The sequence below is a fragment of the Humulus lupulus genome, chromosome 3, assembly GCF_963169125.1.
Source record: "Humulus lupulus chromosome 3, drHumLupu1.1, whole genome shotgun sequence".
Taxonomy (NCBI): domain Eukaryota; kingdom Viridiplantae; phylum Streptophyta; class Magnoliopsida; order Rosales; family Cannabaceae; genus Humulus; species Humulus lupulus.
In genome coordinates, this window is record NC_084795.1 from 272,181,021 (window position 1) to 272,193,856 (window position 12,836).

General features: G+C 40.7%; 1 non-coding gene across 1 annotated transcript; it reads right to left on the minus strand.

Moving 5' to 3' along the window:
• Positions 1-9,406: 9,406 nt before the first annotated feature.
• LOC133827717 (small nucleolar RNA R71) lies at positions 9,407-9,513 on the minus strand. The gene has a single exon (XR_009890369.1). It is a non-coding gene; the product is annotated as a small nucleolar RNA R71 (small nucleolar RNA).
• Positions 9,514-12,836: the final 3,323 nt, after the last annotated feature.

A 12,836-nucleotide genomic window follows, 5' to 3' on the forward strand; every position in this document is an offset into this window, starting at 1 on the left:
GGTTCCGAAGCCAAATGGAAAATGGTGAACTTGCATTGATTATTCAGATCTCAACAAGGCATGTCCCAAGGATTGCTTTTCCTTGCCTCGAATCGAGTAGCTCGTATATGCCACTGCGGGTCACGACATATGTTCTTCATGGATGCTTACTCTGGATATAACCAGATAGCCATGCATGCACCGGACTAGGAACATACAAGCTTCATGACCGATAAAGGTTTGTATTGCTACAATGTAATGCCTTTTGGGCTCAAGAACGCAAGAGCCACATACCAAAGACTGGTGAATAGGATGTTCGCTGAGCATATAGGGAATAACATGGAAGTTTATGTGGACAATATGCTAGTCAAGTCCAAACATAACTGTAACCATATGGACGATCTTGCTGAATGCTTCGCTATGCTTTGAAAATACAATATGAGACTTAACCCACATAAATGCTCATTCGGAGTATCCTCGGGAAAGTTTCTCAGATTCATAGTGAATGCTCGGGGTATAGAGGCTAATCCCGAAAAGATTAAGGCGTTAATTGACACGCCCTCACCTCGAAAACATAAAGATGTCTAGAGCCTAACTGGATGAATGGCGACCTTAAGTAGGTTCATCTCGAAATCTACAGATCAGTGCCTTCCATTCCTTATTCTTTTGAGAGGGGGCAAAAAATTTGAGTGGTTGGATGAGTGTGAACTCGCGTTTCAAAATCTTAAGAAAAATCTCACCGAGCCACCAATCTTGTCTAAACCAATCACAGGGGAAGTCTTGTACTTATACCTCGCAACAACCGAGCATGCCATTAGTGCACTACTTGGTCAGGAGGATAAGAAAATGCAGAAACCCGTTTACTATGTCAGCAAAAGATTACTGGGGGCAGAATCGAGATACCCATTAATGGAAAAATCATCTTTGTGCCTAATACGCGAATCTCAAAAGCTTCGACCCTATTTCCAAGAACATCTTATACATGTGTAAATCGATCAACCGTTAAGGAAAGTATTGTCCAAGCCTGAAGCATTCAGGATATTGTTAATATGGGTCATCAACTCGGACAGTTTTAGATCACCTATCATCTTATAATGACGATCAAAGGGCAGGCCTTGGCATATTTCATTGTTGAATGTACAAGAATCTCCAACGAGGAAGCCATAACCCTAACCCGTGAGCTGTGGAGACTTTATGTCGATGGGTCCTCTAATGAAAATGGGTCGGGGGCAGGAATCATTTTGATCACCTTGACAGGAAATCACTTCCATTCAACGTTATGGTTTGGCTTTGAAGCATCGAACAACGAGGCTAAGTACGAGGCGTTATTAGCAGGTCTTCGAATAGCCTCTGAGCTCAAAGCAAAGGCCATCCATTGTTACAGTGACTCTCATTTGGTCGTTAACCAGGTCTTAGATGAACATCAGGCTTGTGGCATTAAAATGGCAGCCTATCTGGAGAAAGTTATGGCAGCATTTGGGGAATTTGAGTTCTACGCTATAGAATAAGTACCATGGGAGAAAAATTCAAATGCGGACACATTGGATAGGCTTGCCACAACCAAGGAGGCTGACACGCTCAACGTGGTTCCAGTCGAGTTCCTACTAGCCACGAGCATATCTAAGCCCGAGAAATAAGATATCAACATGATGGACTCACAACCCACCTGGATGACCTTGATAGTTGACTACCTCGAACCGAAAGTCTCCCAGCAGACCGGAACGAAGCTAGAAAACTTATGTACAAAATTCCACGATATATCATGTTGGAAGGAAAGTTGTTCAGAATGGGGTACTCTATGTCACTACTCAGGTGTGTAACTCTCCCCGTGGCAAAGAATATTTTAGAAGAAATCCACAAAGGATTTTTTGGAGACCACACCGGGGGGCATAGTCTGTTAAAAACGGTGATTAGGCAAGGATATTTTTGGCCTAAAGTCAAGGCAGACTCGTTCGAGTACGTTAAGCGTTGTGATAAGTGTCAACAGTTCAATTCAATACCACGAGCTCCACCCACCGAGCTTACCATGATGAGCTCCCAATGGCCATCTGTGGTATGGGGAATAGACCTCATAGGTTCCTTGCCAACCGGAAAAGGTGGAGTAAAATACGTTGTAGTCGTCGTAGATTATTTTATGAAGTGGACTGAAGTTGAACCCTTAGCTACCATCACCTCAAAGAATGTTCTAGATTTATACGGGATGCAATCTATAGATACGGGATGCCCATGAAGATTGTGTCAGATAATAGGACCCAATTCGACAGTGATTTGTTCACACATTTCTGCGAAAAAATGGAATAATTAAAAGCTTTTCCTCCATGGCCCATCCACAGGCAAATGGCCAGGTCGAAGTAGTAAACAAGACTCTAAAGAGTTCTATGAAGAAAATGCTAGAAGAAGTTAAGGGAAAATGGTCGAAGGAATTACCTCAAGTCCTGTGGGCATACGGAGCGACGACAAGAACCTCAACGGGGCGTACCCCTTTCTCCCTGGCTTATGGATGCAAGGCCATGTTGCCTATCGAGGTCAAAATCCCAATTATAAGGTGCAACACATACGATTAATCCTCGAACCAATCCTAGCTCAAACAAAGTTTGGATCTTATTGAAGAAAGATGAGACGAAGCCCAACTAAAAAATGCTGCATACCAACAGAGGGCTACGAGATATTTTAACAAAAGGGTCCGAGACAAGAAGTTTGGATTGGGAGAATTGGTGCTAAGGTGCGTGTTTTTGGCCACACGAGACCCATCTGCTGGGGTGCTCGGGCCTAATTGGGAGGGACCCTACCAGATCGAGTCCATCATTCGACCTGGAGTTTATAAAATAGCAAGGTTAAATGGAGGATTGGTCCCGCGAGCATGGAATGGTGAATATCTACGACCTTATTATCAGTAATGTAGGAATGATGTTTATTCGTTTTCACCAAGCTTGTATTTCATTTTTCCTTATAAAGCACTGAATTTCATTCAAATATTTTATTTTTATTGTTATTTTTTGCAAGCCCTCAAAATTCAATAACCTAAGATCACAATCATAGGATATTAAGGGGGCATAAATGGCATACAATCATTCCATAAGCTCGAAAAAATATAACATAAATAAAAAGAAACTCTAATAGCAATGTATGGATTGTTAACCTAACATGAAGAAAACAATAAGTGTATGGATCATTAACTAAACATGAACTAAATAAGTCTGGAACAAACCAGCAAGACCTAATCGACATAATCAAAAGTTGGAATTCTAGATAAACCAACAAAAAGCATAAGTCGAGACTAGGGCTGGAAATTTTTGCAAATGAGTTTCGACCTCACAACTTCAAGATCATACTCGAGGATGAGGAAAAGTAACTAGAAAAACAAAATATAACTAGACTAACGAAGTTACGTGCCATTAAGTATTTTTTAAACACATGGTAAAAGTAAAGTTCGACCTTGACAATAACGAAGTCGAATATGGGCATTTCAAATAAACTATGCATGAATGTATTGAGATTTGAACTTAAACCCAACATATATTTGTACAAATAAACAAGTATAAAAGCAGGTCCTTAATAACATGCTCGAAATATTTCGATCTAGAAATATGATGTATAATTAATATTAAGGCAAAAAGCTAAAAGTAGATGATGTGCAAAAAGGTTTTCAGGCTAGAAAGTTAAAAGCATAAAAACTACTATAACATTCACAAGATAATCAAAATAGCTCAAACTTGAGCTGTAAATTATCTTTGCCCCAAGGGCATATAAAAAAAATGTATGATTACAATAAGAAGCAAAAATGGGTCACAACCCATGGCTTGAACTTCAAGGATTAGGTGTCTCCTTAGCCACAATTCTGGAAGCCTCCGCCACCTCTTCAGCATCGAGCCTGGCTTTTTCCTCCTCGAGTCGAGCCTGCCACTTGGCAATAAATTCGGTCTCCTAGTCAGCAAGGAAGCTTGTATTGAGGTTAGGATCGTTAACCCAAATCCGATACATCGCCATGTCTATGACGCGATCTTTTTTGGTCTTAAACTCCTCAAGAAGACGAGACTTCTTGTTCTCGATGAACTTGAAGGTCATCTTCTTCTCCTCTTCCAGCTTGACGTTGAGCTCCAAAATCCTCTTGATCTCTAAGTACCTGGTCTTGACTTCCTTCAAGGTCACCTCGAGCTTGGACTCAAGCTCCGAGATCCTCTTTATCTCTTCATCCCTCACTTCAATTTCTAGCTGAACCTTCTTAAGGTCATCTTCGACCCTCAGTTGGGCATTTCGGGCCTCTTGGGCAAGCGCCTTGCTTGCTGTGACCTCGCTATTTAGCACGAAATTATGCTGAACAAAGGATATGAATGCCTACAAAAAAAATTAATGTCAAAAGTACAAATCTAAGTTAGCACAGAAGCTGGGAACTTGGCAAAAATGACTAACCGAGGAAAACAACTCGCCACTCTTGTCGAAGAGAGTGTTGGCATCCCGACAGGAGGTCAAATATTCTCACTAGAAGGCTTCGAGGTTGCTAAAACCTTTACCCACGTGGGTCAAGGAATTAGAACTGAGGTTGACCTCAGGGGTTCCGGCAGTGCTGTCGACTACAAACTCAGGCACATAAGTCGAGATTGACAAGAAACGGTTTTGGATGGGAGCTTGGGCTCGATTCGGTTGAGTTGCAGGAGGAGAATGCACAACCTCGGGGGGTGCTGTGAACTCGGCAACCTGGCCTGGGTCTGATGGCTTCGAGGCTAGAGGAACCACCTCGGCTTTCTTGGTGAGTTTAGAAGGGCGACCTCCCCTCTGAGACACCCGTTGTCATTTGTTTGCCCTCGAGGAAACATGCTTATTGAGGAGGTTGCCTAGTTTCGAATCCATATCACTTGAGTTTTCAGAAAAGATAGTATGTCAGGAATCAAACAAGGTTATCATAAGTAATGATACTCCAAGATAAAAGAAACCTAACTGGTAGTTTCGGTCGAGTTTGAGCTCGGAGACCAAGAAATCCCCCTGTCTTCTGATGACTCTAAGGGTGTCCCCTATCTATAGGTGGGGGATATTCTCGATAGATCCCTATAAATGTTCGTCCCATACTGTAAAGCTACCCCATCCCATACCTCATTTAGACTATACATGGTCTGGTATTTTCCTAGCCAGCTATCAAACCTATGGACTATAAGGTCTACCCTCGACCATGCCAGGAAGTTATTCTTGGGGTTCTTAAAGAGAACCATCACATCAGGATCAAAACTAAGGAGGGTAGGAGACCACATGGACTGATCCAGCATTACTTTACCTCCATCTGCGAGCTCGTTGAAGCCTTGTCATGGGCTTCATTGCCCGAGACTGGTCGCTCAGGTAGACGGGAGGTGGTGGCACAGGCTTGTGAGCCCAAAGACCTCCTCCAAGGGGGAAGTTTGGCGGTGGGGATTGGTACGTCTTCCTACTTTGAGTATTTGTGAATCCCCGAATTGTTCGTGGACTCCCCTTCACTCAAGAGGCCACAAGCTCAGAACTTGTCTTCATGAAGGAGATAGGTGAGGTACTTTTGACCATATGGGAGCTGAAGAATTGCCTCCTTGTGCTCCTTCATGGCCTTTTTTGGAGTAGGTCGGTGATAGGTGGTTGTAGGCAAGAGTGGAATAAATATTTCGAGCCCAACAGATCAAAGGAAAATAGAAAATATGAGTATTGAATTACTTATAAATCTGTTGGAAGGAATAGAACTAGGAATGAGCGAGCCCATCCATCCAGAAGAAGATCATTTTGAAATTTGGAGGATGGTTAAGGATGTCCTTGAACAACCGTTTCTCCTCAGGTAGCTTGATAAATAGTAAAACCCATCTCCTCCGTGGGCTCGAGAGGGGTTGCTCTTGAGGCATAAAAGATATAATATCTCTTGTGCTGAGGGTCTGTCCCACTTTGTCCTGTGGTACAACAACCTTAGAGATGATAAAACTCTGAAAGAATTGGTCTGGAGTTGGAAGGGGGCAATGCCGTCATAATCTAAAAAACTCTTAAGGTAATCCTTTACGGGCAGCAAGGCCCTAGCCCTCATGTGCTTGCGGCTCCAGGGAACGAGCTTGACCTTCCGATCGGGATTGCCATCTCCCGAGGCGTAGCAACTCCGTTCGTTGGAGATTGCAGGTTGGCATGTCAACGTACCAGATACCTTGAGATCGTGGAAGGCCAGCAACACAGAGATGTGGCTGGTGAAAGTGACTGAGCTCCAGTAGTGCTCAACCTCGAAGAAATCCTCCTTCGAGGTGGGGAATGAAAGGGCTTGGGAGGTAATTGGTTGTTTCAGAATATTCTCCATTAGGGTGAATAAAAGCTCACTCGAAGGATAGGCTTTGGTAACTCTACAGTTGGGGTCTAAAGGAATAGGCCAAATCTCAGGGTCTGGGTCAGGATAGGCCGCGACTCGGAGCTTCTTCCTCTTTCTCTCTTCGACCTCGTCGATCTGACATCAGAAATGAGCTCGTATATCTTTTTGCTTGCACTGCTCCTTGTGCTCGCGAATCAGTCGTTGATTTTGTGTAAAGGGTGATTCATGTCTGGGAGTTGAGGGATGGTAAGGGATGGCAAGCTTGGGCCCCCACCGATTCTCTAAAGACTGCGACATCTAACAAGAAAGAAAAAGGTGAGAGCCCATAATTTTAAAGAGTAGAAAATTTTATCTTGATAACTCGAGTTTACAAGCTTGAGATAATGAGAGTGCCTCAATTGAGCCTGAAGGCACGAAAGGGCGAGGTCACTACTACAAAAACACCCTTTTAGGACACTTTTTTAGGGGACTCACCTAGATGCGAGTCCTAAAAAAAGCTCCTGGACATTTTAGGACTTGCAAAGAATTTTTTTTAGGGCTCGCAAAGCGAGGCCTAAAAACTCATGCGTGTCCTAAAAGTTTGATTTGTTTTTTTATAATATACACCTCTTGGACTTTTTAGGACTCGCGTTGCCAGTCCTAAAAACTGATGCGCGTCTGATTAGTGCTCAAAAATATCATTTTATTAATCTTAAAGTGTAAAATTAATTAAGTTTTAATTAATATTTTCATGGATTTATTGTCATATATTTTATATTTGAAAATATTAATTTTAATTTAATTTGTGTTTAATTTTCAGGAAATAAAATATATTTTTGACACAAAGAAAAAGAAAGGAGAAAGAAAAAATTAAAATTAAGAAATCATGAAGAAAATGACATTTTTGAAGATGAAATGGCCCAAAGCTAGGCCCAAAATGGAGCCCAAACCCAAGCAAAATATGCTCCCCACGCGCCACTTGGCAGCCCGCCATTCGGCCAGCCAAGCCACGCCAACCGAGTCGCAAGCCACGCCAGCCGAGCCGAGCTGTGCACCTGCCACCTGACAGCTGACGCCGTCTGACGCGCCAGCCACCCGAGCCAACCGGAGCACGCCACGTCGCCAGTCTGTTCCCCACGTGTCGACCACGACTGACGCGCCTGACGAGCCAACCAGAAGTCGCCACCTGTCCCTGTCGTCAGTCCTTGTCCCCCACTTTACCAGCAGCCACTTCCCATTTTCATCAGCTTTTTGAGCCATTTTCCCACTATATTGTACACGATTTTACACATTTTGGGTCTTATTTTCACTATAAATAGAGGACGAAATGTAGGGAAAAATCATCAGATTGGGGAAGGAGAGTAGAGAGTATTGTTGGAGAGAAAAACACTTATTTTTCCTATTTTTCTTTTACATTTTTGTGAGTGAACACAATGCCTATTTTAGGCTAAATTCTCTTGTGGAAAGGCTAGAGTGGAGTTCATGTTAACATTATATTTTTAATATATTGATTCTTTATTTTTTTTCTTCATTTCTATATATTTGTTACAATCAAATTTATTTTCTTCTAACTTTTATTCTAAATTTATTATTATCTTTTACATAAGTCTAGTCATGCTCTTCTTATGTAATTTAGGTTTTTCATTTAATTTAGGATATTTGTTATATTATATGCTTTTTACTGCATTCTGCCATTGGTATTTTTTCGCTCTAAGGTATATAATATGATAGATTTTTAAAATTAGAAGTTAGTATAATTTAATTAAAGAACATATTTTAAGATGAGGTTTATTATATATATTTTCTAACTATAATTAATGGTGTAGAATTATAGTTGAGTATAATGAATCAATTTTATTAAAATATATATATGTTTGCATGAATGAAACTTATGTCTTCCATATTTTCTTTCTGATTCTAATTCCTCTATTCTGTTCATTTAATGTTTATACTCTTTTTCAAAGTTACATCATTTCAAAGTTTATTATTTCTGATTTACTAATCTTCCTTTTTTGTATTTTACCTCTCTTTGGATACGACATAGCCCGATTACTACTGCGACCGCTTAGGAATTTATTGGGCGATATCAATTTTTGGCGTCGTTGCCGGGGAGGTAATTCTACAATTAAAGGTTTGCCTAGTAAATTAATTTTTTTTTCTATATAAAAAAAAGTAGTATAATTTTTTTATTTCTCTTTTATTTTATTTTTCCTTAGTAATTTTTTTTATTCATTCATTTATTTATTTTTGTTATTGTTTTATTTTATTCATTTTACTTTTAGGTTTAGAATTTATTTTCTAGATTTAGGTTTTTTCCAAAAAAAAAAGCATAAAATTTTAAATCATAAAATTATATAAAAAAAAAATCAAACAAAGTATTGAGAACATTTGTGTAATTTTGGAAATTAGTAAAAAACAAACTTGTTCTGTCTTAGAAAGATTGGTTCTTAAATAAGGTCTGTGTTAGCGTTACCCTCCAATCTTTTCTAAGAACCTCGGGAAGTTCTAGAAAAGCTCTTGGGCCTAAAGTGGTGCCTTGGCAGCCTTTCCAATTGGCCTGGGAACATTTTGGTGTATACTTATTACATTATTACACACTTGCGCTTATAATACTTACAAAATAAAAAAATATTTATGCTACGAAACAAAGACGCACTAGGGAGATTTGTGAGACAACAAGTAGAAACTTTAGAAAACTCTCCTAGTTCGTCGTTTTCTTCCATTCGTTCAAACACTCCCGATTCACTGAGACTTCCTGAACCACCCACGATGGCTCATCAAGATGAAGTCCAACCAAGAACGCTACAGGATTATTTACATCCTACGCGTACAGCCACACCTTCATGCATAATGTATCCCAACAATATGCCAAATTTCAATTTCAAACCCGACATGATTAACCTTTTACCAACCTTCCATGGGTTGGAAAATGAAAGTCTGTACATGCATATACGGGAATTCGAAGAGGTGGTGGCTACATTCAACAACCGAGCTGATGTCACCAATATTGTGAGATTGAAATTCTTTCCTTTCTCGCTCAAAGACAAAGCAAAAAGCTGGTTGTATTCCTTAAGGCCTAGATCTATCGGAACATGGGACGAAATGACAAAAGCATTCTTTGCCAAATATTTCCCGCCCCATAAGACTAGCAGCCTTAAGAGGCAAATCTCTACCTTCATCCAGAAAGACCATGAAACTTTCCATCAGGTCTGGGAGAGGTTCAGAGATTTGATAAATCAATGCCCACATCATGGATACGAAAGCTGGCGTATGATCAGCTATTTATATGACGGTCTCACAACCGGACAAAGACAATTCGTACAAATGATGTGCAATGGAGAATTCCTTCAAAAAGATCTCAATGAAGCTTTTGAATACCTCGACGATCTCGCTGAAAAATCCTACACATGGAATGGATCGAGTCCTATGGACAAGCCATGATCAACTGGAATCTACCAATTAAGGGAAGATGACAACGTCAAAAGCCAAATTGAATCATTGAGACAATAATTCGAGGCTTTCAAATCTCAAGAAGGTAGAGGAATCCACATGGCTGCAAAGGTAGAGACACGAGATCCATGCTTCATCTGTGGAGGGATGGAACATCAACCGCAAGAGTGCCCAACTCATGGTGAGCTAAGAGGAGGAAATGAGGAACACTATAATGCTTTAAGGGATTACAAGAAGCCTTATAACCCTTTCTCAAACACTTACAACCCTGGTTGGCGCAACCATCCAAATTTCAGCTGGAAGGATTTGAACCAAGCATCTAGAAGCCAATGGAGGCCTGAGCAGCAACAACCACTAAAATCATACATTGCTTCTCAAAATAACATGCAGTCAAGTAATTCTCTTGAGAATACTTTGCAAATGCTTGCGCAAACTCAAATAGCCTCAACTCAAGAGCTCAAATCTTGTTTCACACAAATGGTAGAGGAAATGAAGGACATGAAAATCCAAATGACAAAGCTAAACACTACTTTGGCGATTCAAGAGCATGGGAGACTTCCTGCTCAACCTCTAATCCATCAAAAAGGGCAACACATGGCACAAACCTCCTCCTCTACAGATACAAATTTCAAAGAGGTTAATGCCATCACTACTCGAAGTGGTCAAAGTACGGTTTCACCGTTAACTAAGACAACGAATACGTCAATGCCCGCTCCAGATGATGATGTGCCAATATGCATTCCAGTAAAGGCACCATTTCCTTAAGCTTTGAAATCCACTGGAAAGGTACTGGAAAATCATGGTGAAATCCTAGACCTTTTAACACAAGTGAAGATCAACTTGCCATTGTTGCATGTGATCAAACAAGTGCCGACTTATGCCAAGGTTATCAAGAATTTGTGCACCGTTAAAAGAAAGCACCATGTCAAGAAAACTGCATTCTTGGCAGAAAAAGCTAGTGCAGTAATTGACTGCAAGACACTGCTTAAGTACAAAGATCCTGGTTGTCCCACCATTTCATGCCATATAGGGGAACAAGAATTTGGTCAAGCCCTTCTAGACTTAGGAGCAAGTGTAAATCTCATGCCATATTCAATATACTTGCAATTAGGTCTAGGAGAACTCAAGCCCACATCTGTGGTGTTACAACTGGCTGATCGATCAGTTAAGAAACCTTGGGGAATAGTAGAAGACGTTCTGATTCAAATTGAAGATTTCTATTACCATGTTGATTTTCTCATCTTGGACACTCAATCTGAAGTGAGTATAGAGTTCAAAATTCCCATAATTCTTGGTAGACCTTTCCTCGCAACAGAAAATGCACTCATTAACTGTAGGAATGGTCTCATGAAAATCTCTTTCGGGAACATGACTCTAGAAGTAAATGTTTTCCACATTGGCAAACAACCACCTGATAACGATGAGTGTTTCCAATCCTATCTGATCAATACACTTATTTCAGAAGAGGTCGAATCGAAATACACTTCTAGTCATTTTAATCACCTCTTCCAAATTTCAAAAAGTTCTAAGCCTGATGAGTCTGCAATCAACCCTGAAATCATCAAACACTCACAGGCTAGAAGAACCATGTTTTGGAATCCAATCTTTGAGGAACTCCCTCAAGATCGAGAAACACCAAAACCATCCATTGAACAAGCTCCTCAACCAAAGTTGGCACAACTTCCCGAGGGTCTTAAGCATGTTTTCCTATGACCTGACAATACTTTTCCTGTCATAATATCCTCCAAGATCGATGCCAAACAAGAACGCCAACTCATCAATGTGTTGCAAGAACAAAGAGATGCATTAGGATGGACGATAGCTGACATCAAAGGTATTAGTCCTTTAATTTTCTCCCATCACATTCAATTGGAAGACGGGGCTATACCACGTCGTGACCCTCAAAGAAGATTGAACCCAACGATGAAGGAAGTAGTAAAGACTGAATTCTTGAAACTTTTGGATTCTGGCATAATCTATCCTGTTGCTGACAGTAAATGGGTCAGCCCAACTCAGGTTGTTCCCAAGAAATCTGGGGTAACAGTGGTACAAAATGAAAAAGGGGAACTTGTTCCTACCAAGGTCACAACTGCGTGGTGCATGTGCATTGATTATAGAAAGTTAAATGCAGCCACCCACAAAGACCATTTTCCACTTCCATTCATCGATCAGATATTGGAACGTGTGGCATGTCATCCTTTCTATAGTTTTCTCGATGGTTATTCAGGGTATTACCAAATCGATATTGCCTTAGAAGATCAAGATAAGACCACATTCACTTGTCCTTTTGGTACTTTTGCCTTCCGGCGTATGCCATTTGGCCTGTGCAATGCTCCAGCCACTTTCCAGCGATGCATGATGAGCATATTTAGTGATATGATCGAGAAATGTATGGAAGTATTCATGGATGATTTGACAGTCTTTGGAGATTCCTTTGAATCAAGCCTTCTCAATTTAGAGTCTGTGCTTAAACGTTGCAAAGAGAAAGGCTTGGTACTCAACTGGGAAAAGTGTCATTTCATGGTGCCATTAGGCATAGTCTTGGGGCATGTCGTGTCGGAACGAGGAATTGAGGTTGATCAATCAAAGATTGAACTCATATCAAAGCTGCCCACCCTTAAGACTGTTAAAGACATTCAATATTTTCTTGGGCATGCAGGATTTTATAGGAGGTTCATACAAAATTTTTCGACAATTGCTCGCCCTTTGTCAAACCTCCTAGCAAAAGATGTTGTGTTCAGTTGGACACTTAAGTGTGAGGAATCTTTCCGAACGCTCGTTGCAAAACTCACTTCCGCCCCTATCATTCAGCCACCAGATTGGAACTTACCGTTCAAAGTCATGTGTGATGTTAGCAATTATGCTATAGGGACCGTCTTAGGTCAAAGAAGGGAAGGGAAGCCCTTCGTTGTCTATTACGCAAGTAGAACTCTTAACAGTGCTCAAATGAACTATTCTACCACTGAAAAAGAGTTACTTGCTGTAGTATTCGCACTTGACAAGTTTCATTCATACCTGATTGGCTCACCTATCACAGTCTTTATAGAGCATTCCGCCTTAAAATATCTCCTTTCCAAAAAGGATGCTAAGGCGCGTTTAATTAGGTGGATCCTTCTGTTACAGGAATTTA